The 21,935-nt window shown below is 46.8% G+C and overlaps 1 protein-coding gene across 2 annotated transcripts in view; it reads left to right on the top strand.

Annotated features, from left to right (window-relative positions):
* PRKCA (protein kinase C alpha) overlaps positions 1 to 21,935 on the top strand; it is a 535,637-nt gene that overhangs the window by 195,347 nt on the left and 318,355 nt on the right. The gene's annotated exons all lie outside the window — the stretch shown is intronic.

The following is a 21,935-nucleotide window of genomic DNA, read 5'->3' as shown; positions in this document are numbered from 1 at the left end:
GAGGGTGCCGCTCAGGCCCTGCTGGGACGATTTACATAATTTTTTTTCCAAACACGCAGCTAGCACTTTGCTAGCTGCATGTTTGGTCAGATCACCGCCGCCGATGCGCCGCTACCCGCCGCGATACAGCCCCCCCCTCCGCATACCCCTTGCGCAGCCTGGCCAATCACCGCCAGGCTGCGCTATGGGGTGGATCGGGATTCCCTGTGACGTCACGATGTCGGCTACGTTGATGACGTCACTCCATTCGTCACTATGGCGACGGGGGAAGCCCTCAAGGAAATCCCGTTCAGAACGGGATTTCCGTAATGGGCAAGCGCGATCGGCGAGTACGGGGGACGCCGCAGGGAGAGGGGAAGCATGTAGCTAGCGCTAGGCTAGCTACATGTTAAAAAAAAAAAAATTTGAAAAAAACTCTCCCGCCGCCGCGCAGCCGCACATATCATACCGCCAGGGAGGTTAAGAGACCTGTAGTGAGAAGACTGTGGAAGCTGCAGGCATATAGGTCCAAGTGCAAGGGAAATAGCAGTTACTGTAGAGGGTCAACAGTGGTGGCCTTGTTGTCCTGCCTGTTGAGGTTTCATTGAATCCAGGGAATCTGCTTGCTGTATTTTTGTTGCAGCCCCAGCATATTCCTTTCATTGTAGACTAAGCCCGTCATTACAGCCTCTTTCTCGTCTCCATCAATCCTTGTGGCTGCTTTGTGATAACCGCACATTGCATAATATACTGTAAATGCTTACAAGACCTATCACTCAGAGAATCTGCTTTGTTTGCCTTGGAAAGAAATTGGCCAGGATTATGAAAAAAAAAAGGAAGGTAACCTTTACCATTGGTCACCCTATGCTGCTGCCGGTGTGGCGTTCCCTCAGATGAGGTGTGAGAGCCTTGCTGTGGGGAACATACCAGCTACAACATAATCTGTGAGGGAGGAAGGAACTTTGCTCCTCAGTCCAGAAGCACCAGTTTACTTATGACCTTTAAAAGGCCACTCCAGTGAGAAAAGTAAGCAGTTAAAATAGGATCGATCAGTTTTGGACTAGTCCATCTCCTCATGGTGCATTCTCAGAGTTTTCCTGAATGGCATTTTTTACTGCCAAAATAGTAAGATACAATCCACCCGCCTCACTCACTTGTACACTATTTTGCCGTTCAGAAATGCTAATTTTTTTTTTTTTTAGCTGTAGCGGTCCTTAAACCAGTTAACAACAATGTAACGTATTAGCCTGTTAACAGCAACTTGACGTTTTAATACGTCGCGTGTTCCCGCCGACGCTCCGCACATGTGCGTGCCACTGCCGCCGCCCTTTCCGTCAGGATTCCGTGTTGAGCGATTGGGGAAGAGGACCGAGCGGTCCTCTACCCAATCGCAATGCCTGGAATGAATGGATGTGACCGCGATCAGCGGCCATGTCCATTCATAAAACAGGAAGCTGTCACATTGTATTTAAATGTAGAAAAAAAAGTGAACACTTCCTATAACGGGAAAGTGTTCACGAGCGCCATCTTGTGGCCAAAAAGTAAAATTACACATATAGACACATACACAATACTAATAAAATTAATAACTTGCATTACCAAAGCCCCTCCTCCCCACAATAAAAAAAAATAAAAAAAAAAAAAACACTAAAAAAAACATCAGTTAAAAAAAATACATAAATCATTCCCTTAGGGACTCAGCTTTTTTAATCTATTTTTTAAGGGAAAATTATTTTTATTTTCCTACATAGGGGCTTGTAATTATGGACCGGACAAAGAAAAACAAAACAGAAAAATAACACCTATATTTCAAAATAATATATTGTCACCATACATTGTGATAGGGACATCATTTAAACTGTTTAATAATCGTGAGAACTGGGCAATTAAAATGTGTGTGTTTTATCCACAGGATAATATTTCATTTTAAAACTACATAGAGGTTGAAAACTGAGAAATATTTTTTTTCCCATTTTTTTTTCTTATTTTTCCCATTAAAACACATTTAGAATAAAATAATTCTTAGCAAAATGTACTACCCACAGAAGGCCTAATTGGTGGCGAAAAAAACGAGGTATAGATAATTTTCTTGTGATAAGTAGTAATAAAGTTATTAGGGAATAAAAGGGAGGAGCACTGACAGGTGAAAATTGCTCTAGTCCGTTAGGGTAAAAACCCTTGGGGGTGAACTGGTTAATTGGGTTAGCTATGGGGTGGTACAATGGCTCAGCAGTTAATGGCCCGTACTCACGGGCTGCAAAAGTGGCCTGTCGCCAGCACACGTGAGCGTGTGCGCGACAGGCCAGCGACAGCTTGTCACCAGGTCCCTCCGCGTACACACGTGGAAGAGGGACCAGCTCTGCGACGGAAGCTGTCGCCGACGTTCCTCCCCCGCCGCCGGAAGCGCCGTATTGTAGTAAGAGGTTGCTATCGCTAGTCCGCATACTCATGCGGACTAGCGACAGCTGCGGCACAGTTGCGGCGGCAACTGTCGCCAGGCGATTGACCGCGCCAATCGCCCGGCGACAGTAGCGACGAGCGACGTTTCGGGGTGCGCGCCCGTGCAACGGCCCATACCCACGGGCGACCTGTCGCCGCAACGCGCGCGCTGCGTGTTGCGGCGACAATTGTAGCCCGTGAGTATGGGCCATAAGTCTCGCGCCAGTTTCCAGCAATGTCCACCACGCTATCTGCTTAGAATCTGTAGTTTCTCCTTGTGTTTAGGATCGGTCTCTGGTTGTTCTAGTTTCCTCTCGCATTCCAGTAACCTATCGCTACATTAACCTTCACCATTAACCTTAACTGGTGGGACAAGAGACTGTGACCCACTGAGGGGCAGATACTGATGGAACAGAGATCTGTGTGCTCTGTGCTGTGCAGTAGAACATGCCAGTGCTGCATTTAATGTATAATAATAATAATCCTAACATTTGTATAGCGCGTTTCTCCTCTAGGACTCAAAGCACTCAAGAGCAGCAGCCATTGGGAGATGCTCAAGAGGCCACCCTGCAGCGTTAGAGAGTCTTGCCCAAGGACTTCTTACTGAATGGGTACTGACACCTAGCCAGGATTAGAACCCTGGTAATGGTGTAATTGCGCTCTTGACTTTAACAGTTTTCACATTCACCTTCCCCCCCCCCCCCCCCCCTTCATGGACTCACTCACAAGATGCTGAGGTCTCATGAGACCTGTCTGCGCCTTCGGGGTGTATGGCCCCCCCGTCACCGTGCGATATCACTGCCGCTCCTCCTGATCGGGTGCAAGCTTGATCCGTGCCTGGTTAGATCCTTGTGACTATGAAGCATGTGGGGAGAAAAAGACAGGAAGACCAGCCTCCTATAGTGTAATTCTGATTTTATTGATAAAAAGTTTCCAAGATTAAAAAGTCAAAAAGGGTGTGAGCCGGCTATGGTCGATACCATGTGGGTTTGGGTAGAGTCAGATCCTGGGTGGCCACCAATTGATCCCCGTATCCCCTCAATAAAACCGCCGTGCACTGCTCAACACCGCCGAGACGCTAGGTCAGCTGCCAGCGCTCGCTCTGCTCAACGTATCGCGTCACTCCGTGGTCCCTGGTCTCCCATGTCAAACGCAGAGCGCTTAACCAGCACTCTATTAAGCTACTACATAATGTGTGACACTGAAGTCCGTGTTTGTTTACAAGACCATTTATGTGTACTGCAAGGATGCTGCTATGTGCATTACTGATCTGTCGTCATCAAACACTAATAAACCGACTTGGAATATTCCGTGGCACCATATAATGGAGTGATGGGGACACAATATCCGCTGGAAAGCGGGACCAGAAGCCGTTGTTAGTGGGTCTTGCTATGATAGCACATTTGGCTAGACCAGTGATCTGCAAACTTTGCTCTCCAGCTGTTAACCTCCTTAGCGGTTATCCCGAGCTAAGGTCATGGCGGAAAACCGCAGCTAAGAGCGGTAATCCCGATCTCTGCTCTGGGTAGCTGCCGGAGGCTGTGTGCAGAGCAATGCGCGCAGCAGGAGCGTTTCTACATACCTCCCTGGGATTCCGACGTCGGCCTCCATTCTTCTTCCTCTCCTCCGCGGCTCTGCTTCCTGCTGGTGAGATTCATGACAGCCGGCAATCTCACTTTAGAGTTGCAGCGCCACCCGGAGGATGGAGGCCTAACTGCAGCGCTGGAGCCAGGGAGGCAAGTGATTGCAGAACTGCTGGAGATCTCCCTGGCAGTATGATTTTTTTTTCCAGGTTTTAGGGTCTGGAAGGGTTCAAAAAATTGCACCACTTTAAGATCCTAAAATCCGGTAAGAATCATAACGCCAAGGGGGTTAAGGAACTACAAGTCCCACAATGCATTGCAGGAGTCTGACAGCCACAGTCATGATTCATAAAGGCAAATGCATCGTGGGACTCGTAGTTACTTAACAGCTGGAGAGCAAACTTTGCAGATCACTGGGCTAGACCACCATTATGAATGCTATCAGCAGTGGGAGCATTCTTTTAGGCTGAACCAGGCAAAACCGAGATGTTGGGGAAAAGGCATCTGCCTGGATAATAAAAGAAAGAGAAATAATACCAGAGGTGGCTAATGCATGCCGCGCATGGAAAGACAAAAACGAATGATACAAAAACATGAATGTCTGCCATGTCATTTCAGGCAAAGTCCAATTCAAAACCTTATTGAATAGACTGAAGAGCTATCGCTATGGGAACTACCGTAGAATAACAATAGCAGTCGAGCTAGCAGGATGCAGTATATACTGATGCCAGATTCGCACCGGAAACAAGCATGAACAGTCCTAGTATACCGCATCAGGCTCCAGGCCCGTCACACACGGTAGACATGAGCAATGGATTCCTGATTGCCCACAGACCCTTCCACAAACGTTGATTGCAGATCTGTGTGGTGCGGTACAGCATGACCCTGCTGGGTTTTCCAGGCAGAGAGGAGTGTTGCCATCTATGATGGTCTGCAGCGGAGCGCGCACCAAATATATATTGTATTGCCCTGACCGCATATGTCAGCACAGCATAGATAGGCAAAGCCGCCCTCAAGCCTCGTTCACACTGTGCATGTTACCGTGCGCATGTTTGCAACGCATATATATTGTGCGTATGGAATAAACTGCACTGTCTTACGTTCTCACTTTATGCTCTGCGATATCGCACTGCTGCACGCAATTCTTGCCAAACGCAGTACTTGGCCCATTCACTGTAGTGGGTGGGATCAGCAGCACAACACACAGCCATGCCAAGGGGTTGCACTCCAAACGCATAGTCAGCTGCGTTTGCTAATGTGTACGCGGCATGCCTGAGATCAGAGACGCATTGCAGAGGGAGGGAGTCAGAGTTATTATCTGACTAGGGATGGTCAATGAGAGGCTAATAATTGAGTTGATGCAGATTTTATGCACCGCGGAACCGGTGGAAGTGTCCACCGAGGGTCTCCATTGCCACCACCATTCCCTTTTGATCCTCGGCACCCGGCTAAGTATTCCTCCTTCTTGTCCACATCACATGCTTGCTTGTTCATGGACTGTCTCTCTCAAATCACTCCTATCCTTCACGTATGGTAGTCATCCATGACACTTTATACAGGTGTCTCTATTTATTTTATTTATATACACGGTTTCATGTTATCATGTATAATGTTTCACATCTTTAGCACTGTTTGCACTTTATACCACTATAGGAGGTACTGAACCCGGGTTCATACTGATGTTGGAGTGCTCTGTACTGAGCACCCACATCTGATCTGAGATTATTGATCTATTTATTATTATGCAATATTATTGTGAGCATTGATCGTTTCATACATGGATTTTTTGTGGTGTGCACCGTTTTTAATGTTTTTATGATGAATTTGGAAGAAATATATTCTATTAAAGTGTGATTTATATATTTTTCATCAATCATGTGTGGTGCCGTTTCTATGAGCTGAATCTCCCCTCTTCTATATTTCCTACATGCTCTGGCACACATGGGGGACATGAGTGCAATGTAACTTTGTACAGATTTTATGCTTTTGTTAGGTCCAATACCAAACTGCATAGATTTGCCTAAATTTGCGTCAACTCAGAATGACTAGTGCTGACAACTCCAGGCACTGATCACCAACACAGCTAGAACATTTTATTGTTCCACCTGCTAGGGCTTCCCATTCCCGGCATTCTTTTCTCCCTGCTCATTTATGTGGCTCTCTGCTTTTCTCAGCACAGAGCATGCACTAAAGAGGCCCTGTCAGGTGATGAGTTTCTGACATTGACTTTTCCATGTTTCTTAATATAGCAGTTTGTGATATTCCTACCTGTGCAGTATTTGTCTGGAGAGCGGCAGAGCAGGGGCAGAAGGGGTCATTTTACCGTGTATTGTCCCGCATGGCCCCCCGGACCTCCCCCTATAGTGTCAGTGGACAGCGGGCGATGGCTGGAGAGTCAGCGGGATGGAAGAGACATATGTCCCCGGGGTGCCTCATTCTCTCTGTAATCGCTGACACACTCCACAAATGGCTCATTCTCTGCTCTGATGACGGGAAAGTGGACTTGATGTCTTCTTATGGCCGCAGTCACCGAGCATTCCCAGCGGACAGAGTTTAATGGTGTAAAATACGCCAGCTCTGCAGCTTCTGGATGGCTGAGCGCCGGAGCATTGTACAGGGTAATATACGCACTGAATTATCAGGACCAGACCAAACTTGGTGCTTTTTAATTCTTAGTCTCAAATAGTAAAATCGAAAAAGTCCGCAAGTTTGTAAACCGCTATTATTTGATACTGCTGATTTGTTTTCCGTTAACCCCTTGTATGCCAGTCTCAGCACTGGATGAGGCTATACAGCATCAAAGAAATAGGGATTTTGCGCATTCTATTCATGACATGCGTACATTGCACAATTTAGTGTCTTTTTTTTCTTTTTTCTTTTTTTTTTTAAGCTCATTTTCTTATATTTATATTTTATGAAGCTAGTCAAAAGGGAAAGTTATAAGAATTGTTAGTAGGCAGGGGGGCTATAGGACATAGTTTTCCTCTTACTGTGCATATGGTGTGAATTTAATAATGGAATACTTTTGCATACGTTTGTTGTTCAGGTTCATATATGCAAAGCAATGTAAAAGGACCAAAAACAAAAAAAAATGTGTTTTCAAAAGTAAGGAAAAAAGAAGCAGACTGGCACTGCGGTCGTGGGATTAGCTTGGAGGCAATTCAATCAAGAGGAATTAGGGTATTTGCCTCCTGTGTGCTCGGGATGCTGAAGCAAACATCAAATGTACGTATAGCAAGAAGATTGAACCATCCGGCACTACATATCAGAGTTAAGCATATTTGTCATTTATTGTATCCATTCATCTGGTCAAACAGACAGGTCCATTAGTTTCATACATGCAATGACATACCCTTACTGTTCCTAGCTGTGGGGCAGTGTGGGAGCAGCGGTCCGCCTGACAGCTGTTTCGCTCTAAGCTGAGCTTCTTCCGAGGCTCCGTGCCGGAGCAAGGAGCCTCGGAAGAAGCTCAGCTTAGAGCGAAACAGCTGTCAGGCGGACCGCTGCTCCCACACTGCCCCACAGCTAGGAACAGTAAGGGTATGTCATTGCATGTATGAAACTAATGGACCTGTCTGACCAGATGAATGGATACAATAAATGACAAATATGCTTAACTCTGATATGTAGTGCCGGATGGTTCAATCTTCTTGCTATATAAAAAAATGTGTTTGTGTGAGAGCTGCAGCTAGGCTGGATGGGAAGAGGGCAGAGTAGGCCTTGTATGAGGCTACACTTTGCACTGGATGGGACGAGGGCAGAGTAGGCCTTGTATGAGGCTACACTCTGCACTGGATGGGAAGAGGGCAGAGAAGGCCTTGTATGAGGCTACACTCTGTACTGAATGGGAAGAGGGCAGAGTAGGCCTTGTATGAGGCTACACTCTGCACTGGATGGGAAGAGGGCAGAGTAGGCCTTGTATGAGGCTATACTCTGCACTGAATGGGAAGAGGGCAGAGTAGGCCTTGTATGAGGCTACACTCTGCACTGGATGGGTAGAGGGCAGAGAAGGCCTTGTATGAGGCTACACTCTGCACTGGATGGGAAGAGGGCAGAGTAGGCCTTGTATGAGGCTACACTCTGCACTGGATGGGAAGAGGGCAGAGTAGGCCTTGTATGAGGCTACACTCTGCACTGGATGGGTAGAGGGCAGAGAAGGCCTTGTATGAGGCTACACTCTGCACTGGATGGGAAGAGGGCAGAGTAGGCCTTGTATGAGGCTACACTCTGCACTGGATGGGAAGAGGGCAGAGTAGGCCTTGTATGAGGCTACACTCTGCACTGGATAGGAAGAGCGCAGAGTAGGCCTTGTATGAGGCTACACTCTGCACTGGATGGGAAGAGGGCGGAGTAGGCCTTGTATGAGGCTACACTCTGCACTGGATGGGTAGAGGGCAGAGAAGGCCTTGTATGAGGCTACACTCTGCACTGGATGGGAAGAGGGCAGAGTAGGCCTTGTATGAGGCTACACTCTGCACTGGATGGGAAGAGGGCAGAGTAGGCCTTGTATGAGGCTACACTCTGCACTGGATGGGTAGAGGGCAGAGAAGGCCTTGTATGAGGCTACACTCTGCACTGGATGGGAAGAGGGCAGAGTAGGCCTTGTATGAGGCTACACTCTGCACTGGATGGGAAGAGGGCAGAGTAGGCCTTGTATGAGGCTACACTCTGCACTGGATGGGAAGAGGGCAGAGTAGGCCTTGTATGAGGCTACACTCTGCACTGGATGGGAAGAGCGCAGAGTAGGCCTTGTATGAGGCTACACTCTGCACTGGATGGGAAGAGGGCGGAGTAGGCCTTGTATGAGGCTACACTCTGCACTGGATGGGTAGAGGGCAGAGAAGGCCTTGTATGAGGCTACACTCTGCACTGGATGGGAAGAGCGCAGAGTAGGCCTTGTATGAGGCTACACTCTGCACTGGAAGGGACGAGGGCAGAGTAGGCTTTGTACGAGGCTACACTTTGCACTGGATGGGAAGAGGGCAGAGTAGGCCTTGTATGAGGCTACACTCTGCATTGGATGGGAAGAGGGCAGAGAAGGCCTTGTATGAGGCTACACTCTGCACTGGAAGGGACGAGGGCAGAGTAGGCTTTGTACGAGGCTACACTCTGCACTGGAAGGGAAGAGGGCAGAGTAGGCCTTGTATGAGGCTACACTCTGCACTAGATGGGAAGAGGGCAGAGTAGGCTTTGTATGAGGCTACACTCTGCACTGGAAGGGAAGGGAGTTGGCTTTTTACCGGATCGTATTCTGCCCTAGATAATGTATGATGTGCTGTTTATGGACTGCGTACTGCTTCCAGGTCAGAGGGGTGGAGACGGTGTATGGGGTTATAATCACGATGTAGAGAATAATCTCCTTCTAGATAACTGCTATTACAAGTAAACTCCCTCCTTGCTCTATTCCTACCGTAGTAGTAAACCCATTTTCTGGTAATTACCCTTACCTAGTGTTGTCCACCTCCCCCCACCACCAACCCCAAGCTCTGAGGTAGATTTGGCACAGTTGTGTTCAGCACCCTATGAAAATGAACAGAGCACCTACAGCAAGTGAATCCTGTGGTGAAACAGCCCGATAATGAATCAGTTTCCTTTGTTAGGGCTGGTGCACACCAGAGCGGTTCTGGCGTGTTTTTTTTAAACGCTTGCAGGGGGGAAACCGCTTGGCTAATGAAAGTGAATGGGATGGTGCACACCAGAGTGGTTCATTTTTTCCACAAACGCAAACTTGGGGGCTGCAGCATTTTTTAGATTTCTGAGGTGTTTCTGCCTTAATGTTAAAGTAAAGGAAAGTGGAAAACTGCTCTGAAAAACGCTAGATCAGAGCGGTTTTCCAGGCGTTTTTGTTACCGAAGCTGTTTAGTAACAGCTTTACTATAACAATATTTGTAATCTGCTACACAAACGCTCCAAAAAACACTAGGCATGTTTAGAAAACCTGCCTAGAATCTCTCTGAAAATCTGCTTCAAAAACCTCTAGCGTTTTGCAGATCTAGAGGTTTTTGGTGTGCACTGGGCCTTAGAGGTGATAGTCCTGAGGTTGCAGAGTAGTCCAATTTGCAGCAGGGTTCTGGTTCAGTGGGGAGCAGAGAGAGCTGTCATGTGACCATGCAGAAAGCTGTCATGTGACCATGGCATTTGACACACTAGAATTCAGCAAGTATTGCTATGCAACACAGCACATAAAACACTTTCCCTTTCCTCATGCTGCATAACCTGTTTGTAAAGTCATCAAAACCACCAATATTTGAATTGCTCATATTTCCATCGGAGTGTTGAGTAGAAACCTGAGAAGTGTTTGTGGTGTATTGTGGTGTATTGCTCTTATTGAGCTATTTCCGTTTATAGATCAGGCTGGCTGTTCCCAGTGGTAGTAGAGTTTAGTTACTCCATTGATTTCCCCGGTGTTAGGTCACCATCCATAGAGCGAGTGTCAGTCATAGAGCTGGAATCCTCTGGCATGGGGCCAGCTTGGTTGGGTGGGTTCTGCTGATGAATGGAATAGCGTTACATAATACAGAGCAGGAGTGTAACCGCATACTATACATTCAGTGGCTTGTGTTGTAGTTGTGGCTCAGAGACTTCTGTATGGTGGATTCCCAGCGGAGCCGCCGTGCATTACTGCCTATGGTTACAGCATTGTACATTACATGTTGGAAAAGAGCCAGACTGAGAATGTCTCTCCTTATCCATATAGATCATGCTGACAACTCCAAGCACTTATCACCAACACAGCTACTGTATGTCATTTTACTCCTCCACCTGCCAGGGTCTCCCGGAGGGGGGATAACTAGGGGGGGAGCCCAGAGGTTGGCAGTGGGGCCCAACTACCAACCTTCCCTTTCTTTGATACTCTAGATTTATTTATTTATTGTATTTATAAAACGCCAACATATTACGCAGCGCTGAACATTAATTTAGGTTACAGACAATATTTAGGGGTGACATACAGCAATATGACAATACAGGAATACAAGAAAACCAGATCACACAGCACAGTATGAGTACCAGGTAATGCTTAGTCACTGGATGGGAGCATGGAGATTAGGCAAGTTAGGTTCACTCAGATGCATAGCATGGGTGTACAGTAATGGAGGTGCATGATCAGGTAGGACACAAAAGGAGGAGGACCCTGCCCAAAGGCTTACAATCTAGAGGGAGAGGTAAGGACACGAGAGGTAGGGGACCAGAGTTCAGCTGTGGGTTTAGAGCACTTGTGAGGGGTGGTAGGCCAGAGTGAAAAGGTGAGTTTTGAGGGCTTTCTTGAAGATGTTGAAGGAGGGGGCTGCCCTAATGGGTGGAGGTAGGGAGTTCCAAAGTGTTGGAGCAGCTCTTGAGAAGTCTTGGAGGCGTGCATGGGACTGGGTGATGCGGGGGACGGTCAGGCGAAGTTCATTGGAAGAGCAGAGTGAACGGCTAGGTTTGTACCTCTGAGTAAGATCAGAAATGTAGGTTGGACAGGTTTTGTGGACAGATTTGTAGGTCAGACACAGGATCTTGAATCTGATCTCCAGATCAGGTGTTTTGTGGCTATACATGTTATTGTTTTATGAGCCCTGTAAGAAGGGCCCCCAGGCTGTGAAGGTCACTAAGAAGAGGCAAAGGAAGGCCTGTGAACATTAAGGGGCCCCTCAGTTTTGTCTTGGGGACCGCATGGTTTTTAGTTAAGCCCCTTCCTCCCAGCATTCTTCTCTCCCTGCTCATTTATGTAGCTCTCTACTTTTCCCAGCACAGAGCATGCAATGGAAGAGAGCCTGTCAGGTGGTGGCACTGCCGAGTATCTGAACTCTTGCACCTATTTGTGTCGTGTTGAGAGGAGTCTTGGGGTTCATCTATCATACACGATTGAATCACATTGGCTTGATGTGGTTCCATGAAGGGATGATCAATTATATGAACATTTCAAGTTTATGCAAATGCATGCACATTTTTATGCAAATATACGCAGCTCGAAATTGGACCAATCAATTTAAATCTGCATATATTTGCATAAACATTTACATACATTTGCATAAACTGGGAAGTATTTGCATCCCATTGATCATCCGTAGTACCATGTGATAAGTCTTGCTACTTGCAGTTCTCCTATGACTGACATTGCACACTAGCTAGTCATCAGTAGCATGAATTCTAACTCACCTAGCCTGTAACACAAATCAGCTTGAGCGTGATAAAGGTGACTTTAGTGATGTAGCGACAGTTTCTGTTAAAGAGCTGTCTTCAGCACCACGTATCACCTGATTTCTTCTTTTACACATTGGTCTTGTAAAAATGCAAAAATCAGCGTAGCTTCCTCCCAGCCTCTTCTAACTTCCTGTAGTTTGCCTTCATCCACATAAGCGGTTAAGGACAGCCTACCTATGTGTAAAAAGGGTTAAAAATAGAACGTTTGTATGTTCTTTATCCTTCTCTCCTTGGCCCAGGAATGTCAGGAAGGACTGTATCCCAATATCCATTGGGCAATATCTAGGGTGTGTACAGGCCCTAAGTGTCTGTTTATAACCCTGGCAGTGATCTTGGAAGCAGGAAGTCCCTCTCTCATAGCATGCTTTGCTCTGTACTTGCATCATTGTAGAGGAGGAGGAGGAGGATGGGGATCTGCAGGAGACCCCTGGGAGGAGAGTACATGGCCATTGGGGTCACACTTGCAGCGGTGTCTGTAAAGGAGGGTGGGGATCTGCAGGAGACCTCTGGGAGGAGAGTACATGGCCATTGGGGTCACACTTGCAGCGGTGTCTGTAGAGGAGGGTGGGGATCTGCAGGAGACCTCTGGGAGGAGAGTACATGGCCATTGGGGTCACACTTGCAGCGGTGTCTGTAGAGTAGGGTGGGGATCTGCAGGAGACCCTTGGGAGGAGAGTACATGGCCATTAGGGTCACACTTGCAGTGGTGTCTGTTGAGGAGGGTGGGGATCTGCAGGAGACCCCTGGGAGGAGAGTACATGGCCATTGGGGTCACACTTGCAGTGGTGTCTGTAGAGGAGGGTGGGGATCTGCAGGAGACTCCTAGGAGGAGAGTACATGGCCATTGGGGTCACACTTGCAGCAGTGTCTGTAGAGGAGTATGGGGATCTGCAGGAGACCCTTGGGAGGAGAATGCATGGCCATTGGGGTCACACTTACAACGATGTCTGTAGAGGAGGGTGGAGATCTGCAGGAAACTCCTGAGAGGAGAGTACATGGCTATTGTGGTAACACTTGCAGTGTTTGTAGAGGAGGAGGAGGGTGAGGATCTGCAGGAGACCCCTGGGAGGAGAGTACATGGCCATTGGGGTCACACTTGCAGTGGTGTCTGTAGAGGAGGAGGAGGATGGGATCTGCAGGATACCCCTGGGAGGAGAGTACATGGCCATTGGGGTCACACATGCAGAGGTAGCTGCAGATGGAGGGTGGGGATCTGCAGGAGACCCCTGGGAGGAGAGTACATGGCCATTGGGATCACACTTGCAGTGGTGTCTGTAGAGGAGGAGGAGGATTGGGATCTGCAGGAGACCCCTGGGAGGAGAGTACATGGCCATTGGGGTCACACTTGCAGCAGTGTCTGTAGAGGAGGAGGAGGATTGGGATCTGCAGGATACCCCTGGGAGGAGAGTACATGGCCATTGGGATCACACTTGCAGTGGTGTCTGTAGAGGAGGAGGAGGATTGGGATCTGCAGGAGACCCCTGGGAGGAGAGTACATGGCCATTGGGATCACACTTGCAGTGGTGTCTGTAGAGGAGGAGGAGGATTAGGATCTGCAGGAGACCCCTGGGAGGAGAGTACATGGCCATTGGGGTCACACTTGCAGCAGTGTCTGTAGAGGAGGAGGAGGATTGGGATCTGCAGGATACCCCTGGGAGGAGAGTACATGGCCATTGGGATCACACTTGCAGTGGTGTCTGTAGAGGAGGAGGAGGATTGGGATCTGCAGGAGACCCCTGGGAGGAGAGTACATGGCCATTGGGATCACACTTGCAGTGGTGTCTGTAGAGGAGGAGGAGGATTGGGATCTGCAGGAGACCCCTGGGAGGAGAGTACATGGCCATTGGGGTCACACATGCAGAGGTAGCTGCAGATGGAGGGTGGGGATCTGCAGGAGACCCCTGGGAGGAGAGTATATGGCTATTGGGGTCACACTTGCAGTGGTGTCTGTAGAGGAGGAGGAGGATGGGGATCTGCAGGATACCCCTGGGAGGAGAGTACATGGCCATTGGGGTCACACTTGCAGTGGTAGCTGCAGATGGAGGGTGGGGATCTGCAGGAGACCCCTGGGAGGAGAGTACATGGCCATTGGGGTCACACTTGCAGTGGTAGCTGCAGATGGAGGGTGGGGATCTGCAGGAGACCCCTGGGAGGAGAGTACATGGCCATTGGGGTCACACTTGCAGTGTTGTTTGTAGAGGAGGAGGAGGGTGAGGATCTGCAGGAGACCCCTGGGAGGAGAGTACATGGCCATTGGGGTCACACTTGCAGTGGTGTCTGCAGAGGAGGAGGAGGATGGGGATCTGCAGGATACCCCTGGGAGGAGAGTACATGGCCATTGGGGTCACACTTGCAGTGGTAGCTGCAGATGGAGGGTGGGGATCTGCAGGAGACCCCTGGGAGGAGAGTACATGGCCATTGGGGTCACACTTGCAGTGTTGTTTGTAGAGGAGGAGGAGGGTGAGGATCTGCAGGAGACCCCTGGGAGGAGAGTACATGGCCATTGGGGTCACACTTGCAGTGGTGTCTGCAGAGGAGGAGGAGGATGGGGATCTGCAGGATACCCCTGGGAGGAGAGTACATGGCCATTGGGGTCACACATGCAGAGGTAGCTGCAGATGGAGGGTGGGGATCTGCAGGAGACCCCTGGGAGGAGAGTATATGGCTATTGGGGTCACACTTGCAGTGGTAGCTGCAGATGGAGGGGGTCACCCTCTCATGTAGGTCATGAATTGAGTTTTCCTTCACTGATTAATCCAGCGGAAACATTGCTCCGGGAACAGATTGTTCTCCTGGAAAAAACACAAATCGCTCCATCATCATCACTGCTAAAGCCCTTTTATCACTAATAGGGCGTATTTACGCCATTAATTAAACTTCCTCGGCAGCTGGTGTGACGGGCGGATGGTGTTTTCCATGCCATTACCCCAGACTTGGGAATTAAAGTGACAGATGAAGATTTACCTTGCGGCATTTTCTGGATAACAAGCAAACATTTGAATGTGACGCATGTTTGTAATATTAGTATGTCACTCTTACCACCAGCAGTGCGTCAGTTCAGAGGAGGTAGAGAGGGGTGAGGGGGGATTAGGAGATAGAGAGAGTCCCGAGGAGAGAGTAAGTACTTGGGAGAGAGAGGTGGAGCCAGAAGAGAGTGAGTACTTGGGGGAGAGAGAGAAGGAAAACTAGATAGAGGGAGATGGAGTCCCGAGGAGAGAGAAGGAAAGCCAGATAGAGGGAGATGGAGACCCGCAAAGAGAGAGAAGGAACTAGATAGAGGGAGATGGAGTCACGAGGAGAGAGAGAAGGAAAGCTAGATAGAGGGAGATGGAGTCCCGAGGAGAGAGAAGGAAAGCTAGATAGAGGGAGATGGAGTCTCAAGGAGAGAGAGAAGGAAAACTGGATAGAGGGAGATGGAGTCCCGAGGAGAGAGAAGGAAAGCTAGATAGAGGGAGATGGAGTCCCGAGGAGAGAGAGAAGGAAAGCTATATAGAGGGAGATGAAGTCCCGAGGAGAGAGAGAAGGAAAACTAGATAGAGGGAGATGGAGTCCCGAGGAGAGAGAAGGAAAGCTAGATAGAGGGAGATGGAGTCCCGAGGAGAGAGAGAATAGAAGGGTTGGAGGAGAACTAGACAAATGGAGATATGACGAGAGACATGTAGGTTCTTACTATGACTGCCACGTACATTTATATACGTTTCTGTGTTTCCGCATGCATACGCCACAGATGTCTAAAGATGTTAAAGTACAAAACCACTTCCCCCTCCTGTAGACGCCTGTAGGTGTTTTTGTGTTCACATATGCCTTTTCCTTTGGACCATCAACATACAGTATTTAACCATTTCAGCCCGCAGGGATTTTTCACCTTATGCATCAGAGCAATTTTCACCTCCCATTCATTCGCTAATAACTTTATCACTACTTATCACAATTTATTGATCTATATCTTGTTTTTTCCTGCACTAATTAGTTTTTCTTTGGGTGGTACATTTTGCTAAGAATTTTTTTTATAAATGCATTTTAACAGGATTAATAAGAAAAAAATGGAAAAAATTAATTATTGCTCAGTTTTTGGCCATTATAGCTTTAAAATAATCCACACTACCATAATTAAAACCTATGTATTTTATTTGCCCGTTTGTCTTGGTTATTATACCATGTACATTTTGTCCCTATCACAATGTATGGCACCAATATTTTATTTGGAAATAAAGGTGCATTGTTTCCGATTTGCGTCCATCACTATTTACAAGCTTATAATTTTAAAAAAATGTTCGTAGTATACCCCCTTCAAATGCATATTTAAAAAGTTCAGACCCTTAGCTAACTATGTCCTTTTTTTTTTTTTTTTGTCATTTTTTTTCCCCATTAAAAAGTTTATTTGGGTAACATTTTGGTGTGGGAAATAAACAGTTAAATTTTAATGTTATATGTGTGAATTGTAATGTAAAAAATATGTAGATGTAGTTTTACGATTTGGCCACAAGATGGCCACCTTCATTTTTTTTCCCCTCCTTGTGCTTCTCGCTAAGCGGAAGTACAAGGGGATGCGGAAATTTTTCCGGGCAGAAAAACTGAAGCCTCTTTGTAAGAGCTCTTTGGTTTTTCTGCGGGGGACACGGATCGGTGATCGGGAACCATGTTCCCGTTAACTGATCCCAGGGCTACCGGGGGACACCACGGGGGTGCGCCGAACCGCGGCACCGCAGCAAAGCAGCCGCCCGGACGTGAGCTTCACGTCCGGGGGAGGCAGAAATGGTTAAAGAGACACTGAAGCGGAAAAAAATTATGATATAATGAATTGGTTGTATAGTACAGCTAAGAAATAAAGCATTAGGAGCAGAGACAGAAGTCTAATATTTGTTTCCAGTACGGGAAGAGTTAAACTCCAGTTGTTATCTATGCAAATACCCATTAAGCTCCACGACTTTGAAGGTCGCAGAGAGCTCAACTATATTGTGTTTTTATTTTGCAGAGAAAAACATTTAGAATGCTGAGTAATGTGTGAACTGCAAATATTAGAGAATGATGCAATGTTATAAAGAAAAACACTATATAACTGAAAATAAAAATATGAGAATATTTTTTTTTGCTACCAATGTTTTAGTAATTACCCCTACTATACACAACCAATTCATGATATCATCATTTTTTTTCGCCTTAGTGTCTCTTTAAGGCATTTCGTACAGAGTTTTGGTTTGGTGACAACTTTTTACTTGACTTGAAATATGCAAAAAAATTATAAGATGATGCAGAACTATGCAAATGTTTAAGCAAATCTATGCAGCATGAAAATGGACCAATCAAATGCTTCCACTGCAAGCTATTATCAGGCCATTTACATTTTAAATTTTCATAGTAATTAGTATAAGTCTGTACAATAATAATTAGCCTCTCAATCATCTCAAATGTATTTGCACCTCAGTGACCATCCCTACTGACTAATGTGGCACATGTAGATTTGGGCAAGACATTTAATAGACGCCAATACAAGGATAGCTGACATTGGCCTTTAGCCTTTTGAAAATAATGGCTGGCAGTCTAAGAATTAAAGGTAAAGTTTACTTTCAGCACCCAACTTTCAAAAAGCATTACTAATAAGTTCCCCAAATTAGCCGAAGTTTGATATTGCTTTTTATTTTTTCACCTAAGTTTCAATACTTTTCACTTGCTATTTGCTGAAATGGTGTTTTGTAGATGAAAGTATTAAAGAAAAGCTGGGGGGAGAGACATGACAAAGAGGAGAAGTGACAGACCCACAGAAGGCTTTATTGAGGACTTGTAGGCCCATCGGCAGAATGCTATGACAGCTCGCATGCACATATGAATTGGCTGCATTCGGCATGAAGTAGCAACGCTGAAAGGTTCCAATGAAAGCCTCAAATCCACTTTAATCCCTTTTAATGGATGTGTCAGGTTATGGTTTCCTGGGATGTCTTCTGGGCTTTCATCTTTGTGTCCTCTGGGGCGGAGGAAGAGGGCTTCCCCTTGCAGTGGTGCACAATTTCTTTATAAACAGAAATGAGGCAGTGCGCACATGTTGCCTGCATTCTCCTTTCCTGTGCTACACCCCTGTTTGGGCACAAGTCATACACAGATGTTTGCTTATTGACTGCAGTAACCCTATGACTGGTAGTACTGGTACCCTGTATCTGGGCCAGTGTATGGAGTTATCCCGGATGTGTCTGCAGCGGGCTGACAACGAGCGACTCGCACAGATTTTTGAAAGTTATAGGTTCCTTCAGGAGCTGCATGCAATCCCAGGTGATTCTCCACAAGCTGGTAAGTTGCCCTCACTTTGCTGGTAGGAGGTGACTTGTGAGCCAACAGTACGTTTGGACTGTGAAGTCTTTGTCTCTGTGAATATTCCTGCATGAATAACGCTTGTATGAGCTGACAAGTGCTACAGGCCTTGGAATGATTCCCAGTAACTACATGAGCTACTGATACTCGTGTCATCACTTGTCGTACTTATTGGTCACAGTGACAAAGTGGTCAGATTAGTCACCTTACAGCGCTAGTCCCATTTCCATTTCCTCGAAGGACACTGCCTGGAGTCTGTATGCCCTCCCTTTGTTAATGTGGGCTTCCTTCCACCTCCTTTAAAACATTCTATAAAGGTAGAAGTATTCCCTCCAAACATGCCCTACTCTGACGCATTAGAATCTGACCGTGCTGACAGACTGTTAGTGATGTGACTTGTTTAGTGATCCCTATGGTAAAGGTTCAATGGGCTTGTGAAGGGAGGTGTATCTGGATGAGTAAACCAAGCACCATTTTTAACACCCAGGGCATCTCAATAGCACCTTAATAATGTATGCCTATAATGTGGCTTATGTTTAAAATTAACTTCAATTTAACCTCGTCTTTTTAGATGTAAAGGTTTAGCGGAGGCTTTTAACCCTACTTCCGAGGGCTGCCCGACCGCAGAAATTTCAGGCAAATAAGGACTGATGTAACTATTTTATTGCACACATTAGCAGAGAGCAAACAAAAGCGTTCATCAGTGGGAGGGAGGGGAGTAGGACACACTGCTTCAGAGTTTAGAGAAGTCACAGATGCTATCTTCACACCTTTCTATTGATAAATAATGGGCAGCTAGAAGGTGAGGGAGGGACATGAAAGCTCCTACAGCTTAGAAACCTGGAAAGAAAAGTGGCACTTGGTTCCTTTAAGTACATTCTTTACCATAGGCCTTGTTGTGCAGAAGTTCTTCCAGCCCTCTGGGAGTTCAGTCAGTGCTGTGTGTGCTCTTGCAGCGGGGGAGGCTGGGAAGGATAATTAGGCATATCTCAGCCACAGCCAAATTTTGTGAGAGACTGAGCATGAGCCAGTCAAACACAGAAGTGTGAACTAGGCCATCTGACTTGTTTCTGAAGTCATACACTCAGAGGCTGTGATTACTACTGATAAAATGTCTACTGACCTAAGTCCTGACAGTCATGGAGCCTTTCAAAAGCAGAAGCTGTCAATCAGTAAGTTGGCAGCTGGTAAATTAACCAGAAACTATGTCATGTCATGTCTTGTATTTTATCTGTGACTGGTTCTCTTGTTGGTAGTTTATGGTTTGCATCAGCTGCAGTATGTGTAGTTATGTCTAATCTGCATCTTGGGGTTGAGGTGTGACCCAACCTCCCCGGCCTGCCGTCCTGCAGATGTTGCATGTGCAATAAATATGCCAGGCGGATCAAGTCTATTGTCTCTAATGTCAACATACAAATACTCATCAAAGGACCTTTTCTCTGCATGCCCTCCCAAGAATCAATTACAAATTAACACCTCTCTGGCTCTACTCTTAAAATCCTTTGGGATACTCAGGAAATGCAGAAGGGGGCGGAGAGGTAGTGGATCCAAGTATAAAAAACATATTTGCCCTCAGAAAAGCTTAATCACAGCTACACTCTGCAATGCCAGATCGATAAATAATAAGACTGCAACTATACATGACCTAATAGAGCTCTCTGATTTGACCTTTTTGACAGAGACCTGGCTTGGGAAGCATGCAGGCCCAACTCTTGAAGCAACCGTGCCGGCCAATTATTCAATCTTGCACTGTGAGAGACAAGTCGGCAAGGGTGGGGGGGTTGCCATATGCTTCAGATCCTCCTTGAACATAAGGCCCCTGCCCATAGGCCCCACTGAAACCTTTGAATGTATTGCAGCTCAACTGTCAGCAGAAGTAAACATCAACATATTGCTCATATACCGCCCCCCAAAAAATGGTCCAGCCTTTCTTAAGGAAATATCTGAACTCTTATCCTGCGTAACAGTGGAACACCCTAGATGGATCATCCTGGGAGACTTCAATGCATGGGTGGATGATCACGACTCCCAGCTAGGAAGTGAACTACTTCTCATAATGAATGAACTGGGTTTCTCTCAGGCTATCAACCTCCCCACCCATACGAAAGGGCACACCCTGGATCTTATATTTCATTCCGGACTTTTAATATCACACATGGATATAAACCCAGTGGTATGGTCAGACCACCACACCATCCACTTCTCTCTGACAGCACCAGCGATAAAACACAGAGGGAAAGAACTCATAAAATACCGTTCACTGAAAGATGTCTCACCCCAGCACGTTCAGAATATCCTCAACTTCGACGCATTAACCAATCATTGCGCAGACCCAGACTCCATGGTCCTGATTTACAACCATGCAGTGTCATCTGCCTATGACGCCCTCGCTCCAGTTCGCATCAAACGATCTACACCACTTCACCATGCACGGTGGTTTGACAGCTCACTAAAGGACCTAAAGAAAGAAGTGCGCAGACTAGAAAGGAAGTGGCGAAAATCTCAGAATTCAAAAGATAAACACACCCTTGTCTCTCACCGGGAAAGCTACCAAAATGCGATCACCAAGAAAAAATCCTCCTACCTATCACAGGAGATCGCAAAGGCCGCCAACAGACCAGCCCAACTATTCCGCACAGTTGATAGACTATGTAATCCATCCTGTCTAAAACCCACTATAACTCCCTCAAAGGAGCTATGTGAGAAATTTGCCTGCTACTTTGCTGACAAAGTATCTTCTATTCGGTCTCTCATTCAGTCCACAGCACCCAAGACTCATGCAACTAATGGAAATAGCTGCAAAAACAACCTAACACCCTGGACTGATTTCAAAAGTATTAGTGAGGAAGAGATCTCAGACACCCTCTGTCGTCTCCACCAGACAACCTGTGACCTGGACCCTGGACCAACTAAACATATGCTGAAATGCCCTGACCTGCTTGGTCCAGCATTTCACAAAATAGTAAATTGCTCTCTGCAAGCAGGGAGGTTTCCTACCTCTCTAAAAGAAGGAATCATCAAGCCCCTTCTCAAAAAACCTTCCATGGATCCAGATGCTATGAGCAGCTACAGACCTGTCTCCAACCTCCCCTTCTTAGGTAAAGTTATTGAAAAGGCTGTCTATCTGCAACTTGAAACCAGGCTGTCAGTAAACAACATCCTGGACCCTCTACAATCTGGCTTTAAGAAACACCACAGCTGTGAAACAGCCCTCATCCAAGTCTGCAACGATCTGCTCATGGCAAGGGACAGAGGGGAATGCTCCATCCTAATCCTGTTGGATCTCTCAGCTGCTTTTGATACAGTTGACCATGAAATCCTGCTTAACAGACTGCAGGAGTACTGTGGCATCAGTGGATCAGTCCTCCAGTGGTTCAGATCATTCCTGACTGACAGAACACAGAGAGTATCCCTAGGACCTATAATGTCCAAACCTGCACCTCTACA

Source organism: Hyperolius riggenbachi, chromosome 12, assembly GCF_040937935.1.
Source record: "Hyperolius riggenbachi isolate aHypRig1 chromosome 12, aHypRig1.pri, whole genome shotgun sequence".
Lineage (NCBI taxonomy): Eukaryota > Metazoa > Chordata > Amphibia > Anura > Hyperoliidae > Hyperolius > Hyperolius riggenbachi.
Note: the sequence above shows the minus strand (reverse complement) of the source record. Positions and strands in the feature narration are given on the sequence as shown.